General features: G+C 46.1%; 1 long non-coding RNA gene across 3 annotated transcripts in view; it reads right to left on the reverse strand.

The window, feature by feature from the left end:
- Window positions 1-1,510: 1,510 nt before the first annotated feature.
- Window positions 1,511-20,938, reverse strand: part of LOC118215822 — a 35,577-nt gene continuing 16,149 nt past the window's right edge. Inside the window, exons 5-7 of one of the 3 annotated variants that reach the window (XR_004762895.1) lie at window positions 12,341-12,568; window positions 11,653-11,718; window positions 1,511-3,274 (exon numbers count right to left, since the gene is read on the reverse strand). This is a non-coding gene — a long non-coding RNA (uncharacterized LOC118215822). Of the gene's footprint in view, window positions 3,275-11,652; window positions 11,719-12,340; window positions 12,569-18,818; window positions 19,112-20,938 lie in introns of those variants that run through there. The other 2 variants (XR_004762896.1, XR_004762897.1) reach the window with 2 other exon arrangements.

A 20,938-nucleotide genomic window follows, 5' to 3' on the forward strand; every position in this document is an offset into this window, starting at 1 on the left:
ACATTAATCAGGAAAAATAGCATCAGGGACCTTCGGCAAAGTGAATTATTTTCTCATACACGTGCGTAAGTGCATACACACATATGTTCCCTTTGTATCCAAGCCTTTTTCCACACACCTTTCACTCATATTCAGTGAAATATGGCCATAGAAAAGCAACAGCTCTCTTACTTTTCACATGTCACTCTAGATAGAGAAAAGAGCGAATTCTGTACCTTTGGGTTATCACAGTAATTATATGGACAATGGATACACACAGTACACTCTGTAACTCAGTGGGCTGCTGGGCTATACAGTAAGTAGCAAGTTTACTCCCATCCCTCTGCTGCGGATGGTCAGGTTTAATGACTGCAGACCACTCTGCGGAGCACAGAATTCTTTCAGCCAGAGCAAGAACATTGTGCCATCCGAGGTGGGAGCGCTCGCTTTCCTCCCATTTCCCCTCCTTTTTTATTGCATCTATGCCTATCATATTATTATTTCTCCTTCAGAATAACTATTAGTTCCTAATAAAGAAGAAAAGCTGTCCCTGTCTTGACCCTTTCCAGCCAACTAGCTTGTGATTTACTGAGCCTGCCGCTGCAGAAGGGCTACAGATGGACCTTGACACTGGTTCAGTTAATGCTTTGCCGGACAATAAATAACATGTCTCGGTGGACGAGGTGTACCAGGTTCGCCAAGCCTGAGTCTTACAAAGCCGTCCCAGTCCACACTCTCTGTATGGGTTCCTTTCTGCCGTGATTAGTCGAAGTAAAAAACGGTTGCCGTTTGCAAAAGAGATCGGCTCATTCCTGTGTCCATAGATGTCCCTTGAGAGCAGCACCCCTCATAAAACCTTTCAGCATTTCCTGTGAACAAAATAAAGCACACAACCCCAGAAAACGGGAGGAAAGAGAGAGAGGTAGTGGTCAGTGGTTAAACAACGGGTGAATAAAGTGTTCTTATAAGAGAGTGCTCCCTGGTTTAAAAGTCCCATTATTTGGCTTGTTACGATTATATTTCCCTCTTGGCACTGAGAGTGATGTGCTTGCCTCCATTACATAAAACAGGCAACCAAAACTGCAGAAAATAAATTGGTCTCATCCAAAACTTGAGCTAATAGCAGAATATAACAAAATTGTATAATTAGCCGAGGTTTTACATAAGTTAGGAATCCCAGTTCTGCGATTAAGGTGCATTAAGATTGTGTAGCACAGCCCTTAGTGCCATTGCATAATCCAAGGTGCTTTTTCTTCTGAAGTGCAAGAAAAAAAGAAAGGAAAAAGAAACTACAATCGTTAGTTCATTAAGGCCTTACCTTAAAATTGGTCTCTCCTTGCATATTAGGAGCTGATATCTCCTGATGAATGACCAAAAGATTCTGAGCAAAGGTCAGCAGAGCTCCCAAGAGACGCTCTGCGATTGTTCTGTTAATGATACCCCCCAAACAAACGAGTTTACTAATGACTCCCCCTGCTTGCTTCAAAAAAAAAAAACAAAAAAAAAAAACAATCACCTCCTGGTTTGGATGGCAGCACTGGAGGCAGTTTAATGAGTATTTTCAACCTGAGAGAGCAGCGATCTTTGGGGAGAAATGAAAGATGGGGTAGTATTTTAACTTGTCAACCCAAGGATTTGTGTAATAAATATCTTTTATTAATCAACTCCATACAACATGCCGATGCTTTGAGTAATTTACAAGAACAATTGGACAGTGCTTAGCATTCTATTCCCCTGATGAGTGGTATCTTGGACTGAATTTTTTCACTCTCTCAAGTCCATATGAGTATTTGTCTCCAATGGAAAAGGCTTTTCTTCTCCATAGCCTCTTTTACTTTCTCCTGCCTCTGCCTTCTTCTTTGTAAATGTCCTCTCCCTCCATGTTGGATTGTGGTAGTTAAAGTCAGTTCAAGGGCAGAGCTAATTCACAACAAAGAAAACAAACCAATAATACCTCCTGAAGATTTCTTGGGTTTCAAAATCAGTTGATGCTCCAGGCTAGCATATACTTCAAAACTTGCAAAGGAAAATACATCACTATGAGTGAGACATTATCAAGAGGAAATAAAATAAACAGAATAAGCATATAAGGCTATTCATTTTCCCATTTAGCTAAGCCTTTGTTCTTTTCATAAGAATTTCATAAAGCACAAGGAAAGAGGGTTTGAGTCTTTGCAAGAGGTTTCTGAATCTCTGTGGTCTGCTGGTCAACCCCCAAGATGCCATGGTGTTTCAGGGTGAGTGGTAGTGGGACCTTGTGGGGAATAGGGGGTCAGAAGTAATTTGAAAAGTGACCAGATAAAATGGTGGACATATTGTGGCTTCCTCCTTATATATACTGGTACTGTACCAGCCAAAATAAAGGAACCACTTATATAAATGAGGGATAAAAGTATATTGAAACCATGCATTTCCACAAAAGTGTGATTCCTGAGTTAACTGAGCAATTCACATCTCAGCGTAGAGTAGAAAAATGGTGGGCAGGTCCAGATTCCCATGATTTTGGCTACCAGAGCAGCAGGCTTTCCAGTGATGAACACTGCTAAATTTGCTGATGCTTCAGAAGGAACAGTAGCTAAGGCGATGGAAGTCTGAGGGTGAGACATGATTAACTAGGGGCAAGCGTGGTTGAAATCACATACTATTTAACCATGACGTCAGTGCATTACTTTGAGATTCAAGGCAAAACAGATTAGCAACTCTAAGCAACCTAGATGTGAACTGGCAGTTTCATCAAGAGCAGTCAGTCAAGAACTTCACAGAGATGGACAGAATGGTTAGTGTTCCCTTTATTTTCACAGTTACCAGTATATTGGTAGGTTCGTGTATTTATATCATAGTCAAGAGGGAAGGAATACATTTATATCATAGTCAAGAGGGAAGGAGAGAATGGATGGAAGGTGTGGGCGTGACCATAAGCTTCCCATAAGACCTGGGTCTGATAAATCCCTCTAGAGAAGTCTGTGGGGGAGGCAAGCCTCCTGTTGTATATCTGCTTTGATATATTTAAGGTTTTAATAAGCTACAGTCTATTAAAAACTGCACCACATGGACTATACTGCATTGAATTACTCATAAAGCACAAAGTGTTTTTTTTTTTTTAATGCCAAAATTGTTGGTGATCAGCATGTCATTCCAGAAACACACTTGTACAGTATGTAATAGATCACTTTTTTTACACTAGGCACTGGGAACCTCAGGTGACCGGGAATGACCCATCTTCACTCGTGAAATGATATCTCACTCCAGCAACCTGTCCTGGGTGGGTCTGTATATTCATTCAGCTGTCCTGGACCTTTAAAAAGGTGAATCTTTGGTGAATGATGGATGGTGAGTTGGCCGTAAGCAGCATTCATAAAGCAATTTATGTCTTATGAATGGTGACAATTTTACGGTTCAGAAGTGGGTGAAGAGCAAGGCTCTTGCTCTGACTGCATTGAAAAAGATATTTGTGCATCTGTGGATTAATTTTAGTTTCTTGCTTTTCAATTCATGAGGTTAGTAGGAAGGTCAGCTTGCATCAACAACTGGAGGAGAGTCAGGTCCAGGGTTGGTGATTCATGCATGCATATGTCACATACACTGTATCATTAATCATTCTCAAACCAGAGTTGCACAATTCTCCTTTAAGCATAGTCAGATGAGTAATCTAATGGGTTGCGTTTTTTACCCTCAAACTGACGGCTAAGCCATGGGCCTTGCAGATGGAGGAGAGTATGCTGTGTGTAGGCTATGGAAATCTTAAGAGTGGTATCACCCACGGCCTATAATAACACAATGGCTGGTAACAGGAATTACCTGGAGTGAGAGTATGATGAAGAGAGAGTGAAAAAGAAGAGAGAGAGCACGATGGAGAGAGAGTGAAAAAGAAGAGAGAGCATGATGGAGAGAGAGAGAGAGAATACTGCCACAGCGAGTAAACTGGACACAATAGCTGACTGACGGGCGGTACAGGGTATCGGGGGTAAAAGTGCAGTCTGGCATAGTTAATCAACATGGCCGTGCACTGAGGCAAAGGTACCGCTAACAGATACCCAGCACCCAACCACACAGAGCGAAAGGCACAAGAAGTAAAGCACACTGGGACCAAAAGTACCCTAAAAAGATCTGATTACTTATAAGTGGCACGCCACTAAAAAAAAAAATATATATATATATATATGTGCAGAGGGAGTGTGGGCGCCCTGAAGGAAGAGAGAAATACTGGGGAGACAGCTCGTAATTAGTTTTGATGGTGGCACGTTTTAAGTTGACATACTTGGTGTCCTTACACAACAATAAAAAGTGTCCGGCTGGGATTTAATTGTGTTTGTAATATTCCAGCTCTCAATAATGGCCACGGCTCAAGCCATTAACTTTAAAAACAGAGGAGACGCTGAAATGCAGTGCTACTGCGCCGAGCCGCAGACTAAATGAATGTTTGATAAAATAATACAAGTAGCAGATTAACAAGCGTAAACTCGGGTTCCCCGCTAATAATGGAACTCTATTGTTTAAGGGCTGGCATCAGGTTGATGAGGTGCTTATTGTGGCTGAAAAGTATGCATACACATGCATAATGAATTGCTGTATGAATTATTAATGTGTTGATTATTTAGGCTCATCTATCAGAATGATAATGTATTCTGCATCTAGCCACCAACTGGGTTTTTATGCATAATTACCGTAGTTAGTAGTATTTAACAAAAATGAAAAAAAGCAAACTGTAAAAGATACTGTGATCTACTGAGATAATCTTCTGCTTGTCGGTTCTCTCATTGTTTTAGTGGGGCAATTTAAAAGGTTCAGCGGAAACTAGGACTCATTTGTGTGCACTGGTCTTCTTTACAAATCCAAACCATGTTACAGCCTGGAGTCTGCTGGTTTTTCTTTTCGTTGGCACATTTTAGCACTGGATACAACCACGCACCTGAGCACTCTCATGTTTGGAGTTTTTCATTTCCTAAATAACACATTAAAAACAATATCGAACAAAGGCCTCTACCCTGAATGAAAGACTAACCCTTGCTTCATTTTGCACAGATATGATATTCATTGGAGCAATATGGCGAAGAACATTGCCAACAGCTACAGTATCTGAAATCCCAAATGGCATTTGAACTACTCAGATTAAACCTGAGATAAATTCAGTGAAGGAAAGGAAAAATTGTTGGTAAGATGCATGGAGCTGTGACTATGTCCACAACCACCAACATACCAGCCATTTCTCACCAAATTTCCATCTGCCCCCTCCTAAAATTCGGTGGCAGCTAGCACTGGCTTAAGGAACAACAATCTACAACATTTTAATCTTCTGAATGTCTGAAACAGGTTTTCAGGGGGAAAGCATCATTAAATACTTGAAACAGCCCCCCTGGGGTAATTGTTCAGTTTGACATACAGGCACACACCAAACAAACAGTCCAACCAAACACTTTCTCTGAGCTTTAAGTTGTGGCTGCCATGCCCCTAGGTGCCTTTCTCACCTCTGTGGCTATGTGAGCGAGTCTGCTCTGGGCCTGGCTTTTCCCTCCCTGGCTCTCTGACTTAAGATCTGTTTGGTAAATGGCATCATTATAAGTATATTAAGGGGTCAGCCCAGCCAAGGCCTTACGCTTAAACAGGGCTAATTTTCTGAATAATATTCTAATAGCTGTGCCCCCTCTTTAAAAAGTGCCAGATAAATCACTCCTGAAAGAGCTGTTAATAACTAAGTGGCAGGTGGCTGCGGTCTCCCTGCAGATCCTATTTGTCAACTTAAACGCTCCTGCCAGCCAACGCAAATGGCCGCCTGCCTCCTGACCCCCTGCTCTGTTCACCCGATAATTTAACTGTATTTTACACCGGGAAATATCAGGATCTGTCATCGCCTTTTACATGCAGTCTGAGCCTGGGAATGTGGAACAGTCTATTATTATTATTATTATTATTATTATTAATAAGAAGAAGAGGAATAAAATAAATTGTTCTATAATTCTTCTTTTACGTGCTAGAGAGATGTAAACTTATGATAGAGCGCTTTATTGTCCAGTGAGACAGCAGCATATTTGAAGCTGGTGCAGTGTTAATTGGTGTGCCTACTTGGCTGTCTGATGTACAGTGCAATCAGTAAGTATTTGGACAGTGCCACCATTTTTGTTGTTTGGGCTCTATACTCCAGCACATTGGGTATGAATTGAGACAATGAATATGAGGTGATAGTGCAGACTGTCAGCTTAAATTTTAAATGTGTCAGCTTTTATTTACACCCACATCAGGTGATCCGTATAGGAATTACAGCCCTTTTAATACAGTCCTCTCAATTTATAGGCGCAAAAGTAATTGGACCAACTAATATACTTTGAAGTAAAGTCATCATATTTAGTACTTGGTTGTAAATCCTCTGTATCTCATGATCTCTTTGTATCAGATATATTTATAGATATACCCATAGATATATTGGTATATTTTGCCTTCAGTCTTGTCTTCAGCCAGTGAAAATCATGTTAAATTGGATTCAGGTCAGGTGATTGACTTGGTCAGTCAAGAACATTTCAATTTTCAGCCATGGAAAACTCCTTTTCCTGTTTGCTTCAACAGTATACTTGGGGTCATAGTTCTCCTCCAAGGTGAAGCACCATCCAATGAGTTTTGAGGCATTTGGCTGGATCTGAGCAGTTGTTTCTGTACGCTACTTCTGTCAGCAGTTACATCTTACTGAAAACAAGTGAGCTTGTTCCAGTGGCAGCCATACATGCCCAAGACGTAACACTACCTCCACTATGTTTTACAGATGAGCGGGGGTGCTTTGGATCATGAACAATTCTTTTCTTTCTCCACACTTTCATCTTTCCATCACTTTGGTAGAGGTTAACACTAATCTCATATATCCATAGGACTTTGTTCCAGTTTTTTAAATGCGGTTTTTAGCAAACTCTAACCTGATCATTCTGTTCTTGAGCCTTACCAGTGGTTTGCATCTTGCAGTGAACCTTCTGAGGTTATGCTGGTCTCGTCTTCTCTTTATGTAGTCTTTGACACATCTATGCCTACATCCAGAAGTGTTCTTGACCTGTTCGATACTTGAAGAAGTGTTTTTATTCACAAATGAAAGTATTCTTCAGTCATCCACTACAGTTGGCTTATGGGGTTTACCAGGTCGTTTGCTATTGCTGAGCTCACCAGTGCATTCTTGCTTCCTAAGAATGCATCAAACTGTTTATTTTGACGCACCCAATATTTTAGCTATGTCTCTGATTGATTTATTCAGATTTTTTTTTGCCTTGTGATGGCCTGCTCTACTGGCATTGACACTTCATTGGTCCTCATGTAGAGAGACAACAGCAACAAAATCCAAATGCAAATCCAAGACCCAGAATCAACTCTAGACCTTTTGTTGGCTTTTTGTGGTGCATTAATCAATGATGCAAAGACACACAGCTGGCCAAGAAACAGCTGAGCAGCCAGTTGTCCAGTTACTTTTGCTTCCCTAAAATGGGGGACAATGTATAAAAAGGGCTGTGATTCATACACAAAAGGGCAGTAAATCCTAAATCTTACCTCATTTCAAATATGCCAGCAAGAACCTGGCAGAAAGACCTAAAAACCACTCAAACTCACAGCTCCAAGAAACACAACACACGCATGATCCAGCTGTTAAATTCAATAAAACACGTGCAAGCAAACACACATACACACGCACATACAAAATGCACAGACATGCAATATACATGAAATCGCATGTACACCCTACACATGCAGCCACACACACACACACACACACACATACACACACACAATTACAATAACGATCCGACCCAATCCTGTAGTGAAAGGACGTTCCTGCATCTAAATTAAATTTGAGCCCACAAAATCAGCAGCAAAAGTGACATACATACATAAAGAAATACAGAAATGAGCCTGAGAGGCCTGATTTAGCAGCGTATTGATCCTGTGGTGGCTCTGGTGGAGTTAATATCCAGGGCTGGGCCACGCACAGGCTCCAGAGCCCCATTTACCAAGTCTGTAAGAATCAAACAGCCCTGCCTCATTGTCAGACATAACAAAGCCGCCTGAAATACGAGACCGGATTGTACCTGTTTTCTATAGCCCTACTTTTTCATTAAAAGCCGCAATCCTGCAGCTGAGGCTCCATTACTCCACAATGTGAAGCAGGACTACAAGGGCAAACATATGTGACCCACTTCTCCCCTTCAAATAATGATAATAAAAAAATAGACGGCTTTTAGCAACAGGTTTTTAATGTAAATGGCTGTTCAAATCCAGACAGGTTTGTACACACGCCTCCCCAGCCGTCTGCAACCGCGCAAGCTGCAGGTTCGGGATTGGACCACAGGGGTCCCCTTCCCATGATGCCTCGGACCACTTTGTTCCGCTCCTTTTGTTGCCTTTAATATTCAGGCTGTTTAATCTCAAAGAGACGGCCTGCGCATCACACCAAGTTATGCCTGTCATTAAGGGCCTCAATCACACATCAAGCTGGGTTTTCCCTTCCAAACAGGCTACGCCGGGCCTATTGTCAGGCTATTGCCATTGCCATTGTTTGAGTGCCGTGGGTGTGGGTGGAGTGGGCACAATGCATCTTCAATCTAATGGAAAGCTCTATCTACATACCCCTGGCACACCTGTAAAAAACGCCATTTCATTCGCCACGGCTCCGGCTACCGCAGGTGTTCCGGCCGCCGCGAGCCGCGGCTCAAGGTCCGGGCGGGCGGGCGGGCGGGCGGCGGTGTAATTACAGAGCGAAAGTTCAGCGGCGAAGCCTCGCCGTCACTCACCGGCTGACACGGGCGCCGCTCGCCGCCCTCGGAACCGCGCGAACAAATCTTCCCGTTACAGCGGCGCTGAAGTGAGGTTAGGGCACCGCTGCCGTGAGTTACCGCGGAAACGCAGGCGCAGCGTAAGGCGCGCCGCGCGCTCCTGCTCCCAACGCAGTCTTTAACAGTACAGTAACGCATGCCAGAAGCGCATAGGCGGCAAGGCGACGCGCTAGCCTGGCTATCTGAAAGAGCATGAATGGGGGGGGAGAGGGGATAGGGGCGGCCTTTTGGGGCTGTAGGGATGCCTCGGGACAATGAAAACCCCTTTGCTCTAAGCTGCTTTTGCACGCTCTAAAGAGGATCAGATTAAAGACCCAATGCAGTGAGTACAAAGACTCTTAACAAAGAGACCCCCCACGTGCAAGCCATGTTGCTCCAGCTCCGAGCCAGCTCTGACTCCGGCTCTCAGTGAGCAAGCGTGAAAGAACTTGGTAAATCACGAGAGTGTGAAATTATAGAACAATTGTACAAGGTCAAATTTGTAAATCATTATTCATTTCCATTTAGCAATAGTAGTCATTTTAAACATAATTATACACATTTTATAATATATAACAAGTGCAAAGGATTGATTCCAATTTCTCTCGCCACATCACCACATTCTGCACATATAATTCTGCCCTCTAGTGGGCAAAGACGTAAGAGCACGTGTGTCAGTGTGACGAGAGCTGGAGAGGGATGGCAGAACAAGCACGAGGGTCATTGGCAGAGCAGAGGTGAAAGAGTACAGGTAGAGGAAGAGTAGGGTGAGGAAGAGTAAACGCTGCTCAGTGTCGTAAGTGCCAGCATCCAACAAACTCCAGCCGCATGAAATGCAAAGTCTGTTGAGACGAACCTTGGGGTTTGAGTGAGATGGTGGTGATGTTACCGATGGCAGCTGTTCTCCCGGTTTACGCTCGCACCCTCCGACACAGTCGGGCCCTTCAAATGTTCGCTTAAATGTTTTCGCAGATTTCCCTTTTTACTGCCGCGCGATGCGAGCAGCGGCCCCCACAGAGCAGCGCACGCAGCCGGAGTTTCGGTTAGACCCCCGCGGCTCCCCGCGCTCACACACACACGCACACACACGCTCACACACGCGCTCACACACGCACACGAGCCCGTCTCCGTCCGCACGCGCGTCCGCTCCGCTGGCCGGCCCCCTCTCCCCGCAGCGAGGACGGGGCGCCTCTGTGGCGGGAGTGGCCGCGCGCGGATCGGAGAGGCACCTCGCGCCGCCGCCGTCAGGAAGGGCTCTCTCCTCAGCCCCCTCGCCGTGCTCTCCTCTAATAGCTGCCGATTCATTAACTCAATGGGTTTGTAGTGTTTTGCCATTGGGGAGTCATTCCTATAGTGTGTGTTTTTTGCTCCAAAGAGGAAACCAGCGTGTGACTGTGGCGTGGGGGGGCGGGGGGGCTTGTGGGGGGGGGGGGGGGGGTGTGTCTGCTGTTCTCTTTCTTGTGCGCTCTTATTTTTGCCTTAATCTCCAACACAAAGCGTTCTTCAAAGAGAACATGCCTCGGCAGAGCGCTGCCTTCAGGTACCCTTATCCTCACAGCAAAGCGACCAGCAGGGGAACCGCGCCTTGTTTTCGGAAGTGATTTCAGCGGCTTCCACGTCAAACATTGGATTTGTTAAGAGATCGGACAAGGTGACAAAAACGATAAGCATTTAAGTTGGTGGGCAGAGAGGTGAAGACAGCTCTAGTCAAGCCAAATGAAAAGCTGAGAGGGGGAAAATGTAACCTTTAGCGGGTTTTCAGAAAGAGACTAAACCCCCCCCCCCCTTCCCCCCCACCACCACCCCGCTTCGCCCGAAGACAAGGAATCCTGCATTGCTGGAGTGCTGTAAGGTCAAAGGGCAAGCCTTAAAGTGGGAATTAGTTTATTGACACAATAAGACCTGGCAGTTTGTTTGATGGCTATCCGCACCCCCCCTCCGCCCCCCCCTCTCTGTTTGCCTCTATTTCACAGCTCCCAGGGGAGGGCTGCAGGAGGGATCATCTATCTGTGAGCTCACACAGGGCCTCACCGCACTGCCATGGCCCAACTCTCCCCAGCACGCTGGAGGTCCTGTGGAACTGGCTGGCCACCAGCACACACATTAACACAGGAGCACAGAGGCACTGGCCACCCCGTCCTGCTGCTCTAGGGTGTGGGGGCACAGGGGTGAGGGACCGAGGTCAGGTGCAGCGGAAGGGAGGGACAGGTGGGGGGCGGGGGAGGCCTGTGTGACTGGTCATGTGGCTCTAGGCAGCAGTGAGTGTGCGGGTGTGTGTGTGTGTGGAGGGGTGGGGGTGTTTGGAAAGAGGACCCTGCAGCCCCTGACTAGTTAGGCCAAGGAACCCAGTCCCAGCCACACAGGAGACAGGACTGCTACCCGACTCCTCCCCCAATCACCCAATCACCCAATCACTGTCTCCTGGGAATGCACAGAAACAGAGGGCTGTTTAAATCAACATTTGTCCTTAGCTTTGACATGCAATTAAATTCAAGCAATGGCTTTTTCTTCAAAAACACAGTTAGGCGAGTTCCAATCGTCACTGAAATTAAAGAAAAAAATTGTGCACTGAAAATTTGTTTGTACTGAATTTGTTTATAAAGTCAAAGTTAAGGAGAAATGTTGAATGGATCCAGGTGAGACAGGGACAGGTGGAGAGAGGACACAGCAAGAGCCAGATAAAGAGAAAGACAGAGAAAGGAGAGAAAGAGAGCACAAAAAGATCAAAGAGGAAGAAAGAGGGCAGGGGGAGCTAGATAAAGGTAGAGGGATAAAAGGGTGGGAGAAAAAGGAGGGAAAAACAGAGACAAGCAAAAAGGGAGAGAGTAAGGGAAACAGAGGGAGCAAGAGACAGGAATACAATGCATTACATCAATGCATCTGATATAACGCGTACCCCAGTTCACAGTGCTGGTGTCCTCTGACCCCCTGCAGAACTTTGCTTCAGCCCTGGCCTTGAATGCTGGAGAATAATGCTGTTAGTAGCAGCTGGTTAATAATTGAAGGAGCCTGCAGTGGAAGGGATTGATCTGTCCAATCAGCAACATTTACACCGGGTAATTACACCGGTTCAGTACAAGCTGCTTTCATAAGCCACATTGTGTCCTATGTCCAATTAACACGGTGAGTAAGATGTACGGTAGGGTTTAGGAATGCATACTCATTATTTGAATAGATATATTTTTTTAAAGTAACAAGTACCCATATGGCTGATCCTGTCTCAGGTAATTGTCCACAAAGCAGCACCAGTTTTAATAGCGTTAGAAGCTTGACAGGCTGGGTACGCTGGACGCTAATGATACAGTCTAAACATGGAATAATAATGCAGAGATACAGAGCTACTGTAAGCCTCTGTTTAGGGAAGATTGCCCTTACTGGCTTACATTGGCTATTCAGAAGCCACTACAATAGGAAGCCATCTATGCTATCATCTATACAGACTACTTTTGACATCTTCCAATTCTCAATTTGTACTCTCCCGATGTGGGATGGCGGATCATATTTTGCGCAGGCCCATCCCATTTCAGAGGCGTTCCTGCAGGGTGTGGATGAGCCTGCGGGAGCCGGTCAGCGTGCCTCCTCACCTGGCAATGCGTCAGCGGAGCAGCCAATCACGCCGGAGGACTGCGCCGTTTGTGCAGCTTGCAGCCGGCGCAGGCAGTCGCAGGCAGGCGCAGGCACTCACACGATGAGGCATGAGGAGACCTGGCCAGCCCTCCGTCCCTGAGTGAGGCTGTGGAGCGACTGCACACCGCCCTGCCGGGGTCCGGACTGCAGCTGGCACAGGAGCGCTCGGGAATAAACAGCAGACCCTGCAGAGCACCACTGCAGGGAGGACTAGCGCCTTTCAGCTGGATAGCAATAAGGGACATGAAGGTATTAATGACGCACAGTATGTCAGGAAGATGGTGGATAAATTGTGTAGCGCAGAGATGGGCAACAAGGGCTGGTTTTCATGCCAAATTGTGGTCTGAATGATTTCATTAGCCCTAACATTCTTGCCATCCGAGATTTTAGCTTCTTGATAAGTGCCAAAGACTGTTCTTGTATCCCTATATGAAATGTTTTAACTGTGTTCTATTCCATGAGTCCACCCCAGAGTAGGGGATGCTTTAAACAAGTTCAACACGTCAGCCGTGTTTTTAAGAGCGCACAAGAACCCAGGCAAAACCTTTTATATTTCCTCTCGTCTGAAAGAGGGTCAGCGGGACCGGTGACCGTTAATTAGAATTCATAGGCCATTGCTTGGCCTTTGGGAGGGTCACATGATCTTGCTGTGATGAGAGTCTCAAAGAAGTAAGAGCCAGTCAGGACAGGAAGTGACCAGATGAGAGCGTGACAGGCCATTATCGGCGTGTCCAGCAACAGTCTAACGGGTTTAACACAGAGCCGCTAACACTCCTCCTGGCCCTGGATCCACTCCCCATTACCCCCCCACCCCTCCACCCCTCCACCCCTCCACAGTTTGGGGTGTTGATGAATGCCTATGCAAGCCAATCAATGGGGCGATCAATCAGGGGTTGACTGGCTATCCGCTGATCAATGCCGCTCTTGTTTCTGGAACTGGAAAACGCCATAATGGCTTTGGCACTTAATTATGTCGTTAATTGCTGAGTTACACTTTCCACGGCTGTCCCTTCGAACAGGTCCGTAATTGAGAACGGCTGCGTCTCACGTTCCCCGTTGCTACAATTATTATCACCGCTCAGGATAAGATGACTGCCTGTGCTCCAAATTCATGGTCTCACCTGGGTCCCGGGAATCTGCTTTTACATTGAGGAGTTACAAAATGCATTCATGAATACAAGCAGATTATTTAAATAATGCAGAGCACAATTACTTAAAACAAGGAAAAGCTTAATGATTTCAGGGCTTCCACAGCAAACATAGCTGTTTTCCTCTAAGACAGGGGGAGTCCATTCCTATCCAAACGGGGCTAGTGTGGGTGCAGGTTTTTTGTTTTAGCTCAGCACTATGACACCTGATTCAACTAATTAACTAATCATAGTCCACAATGAAGACCTTGAGAAGTAGAATCAGGTGTCTAAGCGCTGGGCTAAAACAAAAGCCTGCACCCACGCCGGCACTTTTCGGATAGGATTGGACATCCCTGCTCTAAGATATTACTAAGTGTTTGTAAATTGAGGGTGAACGACCTTTTTGTTATTACACAAAAAAACCAATTAAGACAGCGCCCCTGTGATCTATAGCCTCCAGCTGTCAGTGCAGAGACAGAGAGCTATTAAATGTCTATAACCTCTGGCAGGTGAAATTCCACTAAATTATCTGTCGAGCAGAAGAAAAAAGCTTATTTCAAGTGGTGACATTAATACGTACACAAATGAATTTTTTTCCCCGACCTTGCATACGTGCTTGTTCGCCAAGCCCCACGGAGTGCCGTACGGTACGTGTGCTGGGTGGTAGCTGGGTGTGTTTGATTCAGCTTCGGCTGGAGTGAAACGCTCAGGAAATCCAGGGCTGTTGAAATTCCAGTCATGAAATGGCCATCATCATATTCAAGTACTGTAAGAGCTGAGGTCAAACGCTGCATGGCGATTTCGCCTCCTCCACGAGCCATAGAGCACACAATGGTGCGGGAAAAAGTGTAAGAAAACTGTCGTCTTTTTCAACGGAAGAGCAACCTCACTTTGAAAACTTGCCGTGGCACTTCACAGCTACGGCGAGAGATGGGGGGTTGAGGGAGTGAGGAAGAAAAAATGAATAAATGGTAGGAATTTGCAACTATTTATTTAGGTTTAAACTGCGTGCCCTCTGCTGTAAGAGGATTCCAGCTTGGCATGGCTTCGGCGCAGATCTAAGCTTTCTGCCAATAAATGGCACGGATATTTGCTCTGCACTTGAGCACATGGAGAGCGAGCGCTATTTGATCTCTCCATCAGACAGTGTGACGTTCTGTAGCGCTGTTTATGTCATGACACTTTCGGCTCCGGCTGGCTTCAGTCTCAATACTCCTAATAAACACGAGGAGTACATTTTGAGATTGATTCAATTCAATTTGCCAATGAAAGATTCCAATATGAATTAGTGTACTCACAAACCCTTTGAATTATTAGCTGCTGGACAGGACAAAAGCCCGTCTGCAAAGTGGAAGGCGGGGGGGGGGGGGGGGGGGGGGGGGGGGTGGATAGAGAATTTATAAGAGTCTTACATTAGATGGGAACGAACTACAGGGCACCTGAGAAAAGATCACACAAAGAGAACAAAAAAAAACACAGTTCTTATAAAGGTGACAGCTGCACCAGGAGAGAAAACACTTTGAGACATCTTATAAGCTGAAATTTAAAAACAAGCACATGAAAGAGAAAGCACAACATCTTCTATCCTGTTGGCATTCCAAGTAAAATAATAGAATTATGAATAATATTACGGCGTGGGGTGAACAGGGTTCTGGCGGAATGCTAGAGAATTTTCTTTATTCCATTTTCATTCAACCCTGCGATGGAGAAGCGCGGGATACAACCAGTCCCCTAAATAACCAGCTATTACGCCTCACTTTAATTGTGTTTGTGCAAACACAATGTACAAAAAACCCAAACCCAAAAAATGTTCGCTCCATCTGTTGATGCTATTAAGCGTAATTTTCTCTTGTGCCTAATGATCCATTGTGTCGGCTGCCTCCCTGTGTGTGTGTGCGTGCGCGTGTGAGCGCGTATCCATGTGTGTATGTATGTGGGTAGGACTGCATCTAGGTAATGAACAGCCAGCGTCTAGTGGCAAGATCTGCGCCTCTTTACCCCGATATATTTTTGTAATGCGAGAGCCATGGAGGCCACTTAGGGCTCTAACGCTGTTCGGGGAGCGTGGGGGACAGAGCCCCCAAAACGGCCACATCAACAAGAGGCACAGCCCCCCCATCACCCCCCTCCATCCCCCCGCTCTCCAGCACTGCACAGCAACTGTGCCTTATTTTTCGGGGGACCACATGGGGTATTGTATTATTCTGCGTGTGATAGCTGAGGCCCTGGTTCACGCTGGGCCCCCCAGCACAGTCAATAATTAAACAATATGCACGCAGTCTGCTGAGGAGCGGGACAGACCCGCGGCCTCCCGCCACCGCGGCTGCGAGGGCCCATTAGAGGAGGACACCCCTCCCTCCTCCGCAGCACTTTCTGGGGAGGACGGAGGAGAGAGACCACAGTCTCCACACAGACCTGAGCATTAGCAAACACCATCTATAATTACTCGCTCAACTGATTAGGCAGTAAGTGTCCAAACGGAGAGGAAAAATATACTTTTCTTGTGTTATTTCGGTTTTTTTTTTACACCCACCTCACCCCAAAAAATGTGATATTTCATTGTAAAAGGCTAACAGTATATTTTAAAATATACATTTTCATTTATATAAAGTGTAGAATTAACTCAGTCTTAGATATTAAATAGAATGCGCATTCACACAGCAGATGTAGACACACGATAATATATTCCATCAAGGTGGTAATGTTTCTCAGTATAATTTGCTTTATGAATATGGATCTGCTGTTTCGCCTGCCTGCCTGCTACTTGTATTTCCACAAATACTATTGTATCTACCACAGCAAATACAATTAGAATGTTCCAGAACGCGCATTTATATTTTAATAAGAGTGATTTGTTTACATAAAAAGAGAGGAAATAAATTAATCATATAAAATATTTAAAGCAAAGGTGGAAATGGGAGCATTTTACATTTAAATGTGTACTTTAAAATATCTATCTCTCTATATACACACACATATACGTACATTCAGTGTGTACATATATGCATATATATAAAATACAAAAATACAATTATTATAATGTAAGTGACACTGCTGGTGAAGCACCGGGTCAGAAAAAAAGAAATAAAAAGGGGGAAGTGAGAAAAAAAGAGGGGAAAAAAATGCAAAGATGCTATGAAATAACCCCAGCGTCTCTCCCTTCTGTGAACAGGCTTGCCATTGATTAAAACAGCAAGGTGTACAATAAAGGCAAGCCAAAGTGCTGCCTCCATATGGCCCCTGGGCCCCGAGGGCAGGCTCTGGCGATGGGGCCTCTGCGCCGTCTCCTCTCCCCGGGTCCCCAGATGGTGAAAACACCATTTATACTCCTCTGCCTCACCACCACAATGGGCCTTGGCCGCGGTTCAACCGTTTACTCCAGTAATTAACAGCACCAATACCACAACAATTACGGCCCTGATCTTAACAGAGCCACACCGTGAATTAGGGAGAGCTAATAGCTGGGAGCTACAGCCGGGGAACTGCAGACCGCAAGATGGGTGCATCGGAATAAAATAAAAAGGGTGAAAACAGCGTGCTCGCAAGACACAATGATTACCTTGTAATTAGTTTACACAAAGCTCCCTATTTACCGGCAAAACACAGTAATTAACGCGTGACAGAAAATCAAAGGCTACTTTGTAAGTGTATGAAAAATTAACACTGCAGGCCCGAAGCTGTAGGTACTGATTACAGGCATATTAAATCAATGCATTGCTAACTGCTAAGCACATGCGAGTTGTTTTTGAGGGGAGCAGAGTGAAAGAGAAACGAAAACCATTATACAAATTTCAATATACAGTATCACACAAAAAAAAGGCACTCCATAACTGCATATTGTACATTGTTCCTCTCGGTGGAATTAATTTCAGGGACCCACTCTGATGTGATGACAGACACAGGACATCAAAGCTTGTTCTGTTCTGACTGATGAATCATTGAGCTTTGAATGCTCTTAATTCCTCTCCCCTCTGAAAACAAACAGCATTGTGCATGCGCTTCTCCCCTGCTCCAAACCCCAGCCCTGTCAAATTGCACAAACTCTCATTATTCGCCCTGACTCGACTTACAATGACAACAACAACAACAACACGGGAAAGCAAATATATTTAAATGGCAAAACTGTTTCCTGTTGTGATCGTTGAGCCGGCGCTGAAAGGAAGTTTGCGTGAGGCGTTGGCCTCCTGCTCCCCCGAGGGTTCACATGGCAACTCAACTGCGTAGCCAATGAGTGGACAGTTAGAAATCAAAAAAGCTCCCATGCATCTACGCTGCAACACATCTACCATATCTAACAACACCAAACAACAGCGGGATACTCCAGCTGAGGCTCACGAGTGGCTTGGCGTGCGCTGATAAACTTTGCGTTTGATGGGCTGGAGCTGTCGGGAGGTGTGGAGGAGGTAGGGCAGGCTCGGCTACATGCCTGTGAGCTCTGAGCTTTGATTAGTGTCCAGCCGAGAGACGCCTAATCCCGCTTTCTGCGCGGGCGTGTGATGGACTGCCCTCCAGACACCAGCAGGACCCCGACATGAGCATCCCACCCCAAGGGGCCGAGACGAGGGGGCAGTCATTCAGGACGGGGATCCTGCCACACCACCGTGATGTCATAACCCTGCGTAACCTTTTATTAAACCTGATCATAACCTTCGGGAACCTGACACTGACCCCAGGGGAAAGCAGCTGGTGTATTTTGATTGTGTTTGCCCCATATAAAAGCCTGATGCAGAGAAAAAATATTCATCCTGTTTTACTCTAAACGTACCGAGTGGAATCTGTGAGGGCGGAGAGCTCGTTTCCTGTCACCGTAGCCCTCGGAGATGGTGTGAGTGATCGGTGTGGAATGCTCCTGACGGATGTGGCCCCTGGTCGTCCGCTCCCCGATGGCCCCCACAGCAGCGCGGCTCCCGCTGGCCCCCGGGCGCAGTAGCTCACGGATCGCGACGCCACGGGAAACGCCGTGCCCCGGCCGCCGAGCGCGCGGCCCAACGTCTCGCTGCCGCGCCGGACGAAGGCCTCATCCACACACCGGGGCGGCAGAGAGCACTGAGAGCCCGTACCCTGGGAAAGAGCACCCAGAACCCGTACCCTGGCAGAGAGCACCCAGAGCCCGTATCCTGACCCCTCCACGGATCCTACAGCATGATCGAATTACAGCACACCGCCTATCGCACGGACGAGGCTCTTTAAAACACAGGAAGAGGGAAAAACCGTCTCACAACGGATGGACACTAAAGCCCAACCCCCCCACCCCCTCATCCATTTCCTCCCCCCCAAACATCCCCAGTTGAGTAGAATAATATCAGAGTATTTCAGGTGGGCTTGAGCACTCACCTGTGATAGGGTGCACATATCTACATCTGGGTGGGGGCGGCACATGGGCTTCAGACTCATATTTCAGATCCGCAGCGGTACGCCTGGACCACCTCAGGCTCCGGGTCCCCACGAAGCCACGTCCAGGCCGTCCACGCCTAACTGCTCCCCTGCCCCAGCCCCACCCGGGCTCCCCTGAAAGCGGTTCTGGCTGTGTACTGGAGCGGAGTGCAGAGATACGGGCAGAGGGTCCGCGCGTGCTGCCAGCGGAGGGATGGGTCCAATCTAAAGGGCAGAATTATTGCCGCCTCTTTCAGGACCCGTCCCAGACTCTAATTTATTACATTGTACACACAACAGTTACATTATTAATAGCCAAATGGGTAGTGACCTATCCTGTAGCGGAGCAGTTTAAATTGATATAAGGTGCTGGTGGGAGGCAGCCCGATCCTTCACGTCTTTAGCATGTCGGCAATGAGCTCCTTGGGAATACAACTAATTACTCCACATCTGTATTTATTTGATCCGCACGGAATTATCCTTCTGTCACTCGCAAAAGGCGCTGCCAGCCTGGGCTAACAGCCATTCATCTCCGCGACACTTCTGGCGTAGTTTAACATCAAAGCAGCTAGAAAATCAATAGAAAAAAATGAAGAAGACAACGAAGAAGGAAAGGAACTCGCTCCTGCCATATCTGCTATGAGAAAACGGCCGGCATAAAACACAGGACCATAAATAAAGCCGTCGCTCCCTCTCCCTCTCCCTCCCTTTTCCCGAATCAGTCGCAATATCGATACACTGCTAATAAATTGGTTAGATTGAAGATACGTGTCACTCTGCTTGGCTGTTCATTTTTTTGTAAAGAATATCTGGTATTAGATATTGAATTGTGCTGCATGTGTGACATTTATTTTATATGACTCGCAGAATTAATTGGCTATATAGAAAGTAATTGGTTGGTTGCCATTTGGAGTTACTGTGCTGCAATATTACTAGCAATGAATAATTTGAAGAAAATACTTTCAAAAGTTGTTTGCAAGGACTTCTGGAAGCTCCAGAAAGTCCATGGGATTTTTTTTTATTATTGAACATTTAATTTAAAAAATCTCTTTCTCTGCCATTCATAATAGATAAAAGTAAGCCTGTTATAAACAGGCTTACACAGGACAGTGCAGTGCATTGTATATGGCTCAAATACTGCAAAACTAGGCTCCTCTGCTGCCCCCCACAGTACATGAGAAGAAATGCAGACTTTTCAATAAAATACTGCCAATTGGCTCCATCTTGCTTTTGGGCCTCCCAGGGCCCAAAACAATGATCAAATAACTTCATTTTGTAATTATCACTGACATTATTTATTTTTTTCAACAATGGTTGCCAATAAAAAGCTAGCCATTGTGAGAAGATACATGTAATCACCAGCACAGGCTGCAGGGGGTACGCTTGAGTCTGTCCTGCATATGACCCTAAAACCCCCAGGAGCTGAGTAGCCCTGAACATGGTCCTCACCCAACTGCACCAGGGCCGGGTTGATCATGTCCTCACCTGGAAACGCAGCAGCACACTGCCTGTTCCACCTGTTTCAACCGCGACATCACTGCTACATCACCGCTTATTCTTCACTAGACAGCTACGGGTGTATGCTGCGCAGTGTGGACTGCTACGGGTGTATGCTGCGCAGTGTGGACTGCTACGGGTGTATGCTGCGCAGTGTGGACTGCTATGGGTGTATGCTGCGCAGTGTGGACTGCTATGGGTGTATGCTGCGCAGTGTGGACTGCTATGGGTGTATGCTGCGCAGTGTGGACTGCTACGGGTGTATGCTGTGCAGTGTGGAAAATATTCACTGACTCACAGGCACATAAATCACAAGTGCTCCTTGTGTGGCTGCATGTGGCAGTGGTGACAATAGGAAATACGCCACACGGCTGTGGAAGTTTTAGCAGTAACCATTTCATGCTGTGGATTGTTGTGGGAGGCAATCCCGGCAGGTACAGAAAGCAGGGCAGACTACTCCCTGAATGGAATGGCAACCAATCACATAGCACACACACACGCACACACACACACACATACACACACACACACGCACGCACACACACACATACACCC

This window comes from Anguilla anguilla, chromosome 16, assembly GCF_013347855.1.
Source record: "Anguilla anguilla isolate fAngAng1 chromosome 16, fAngAng1.pri, whole genome shotgun sequence".
In the NCBI taxonomy this organism is placed as follows: domain Eukaryota; kingdom Metazoa; phylum Chordata; class Actinopteri; order Anguilliformes; family Anguillidae; genus Anguilla; species Anguilla anguilla.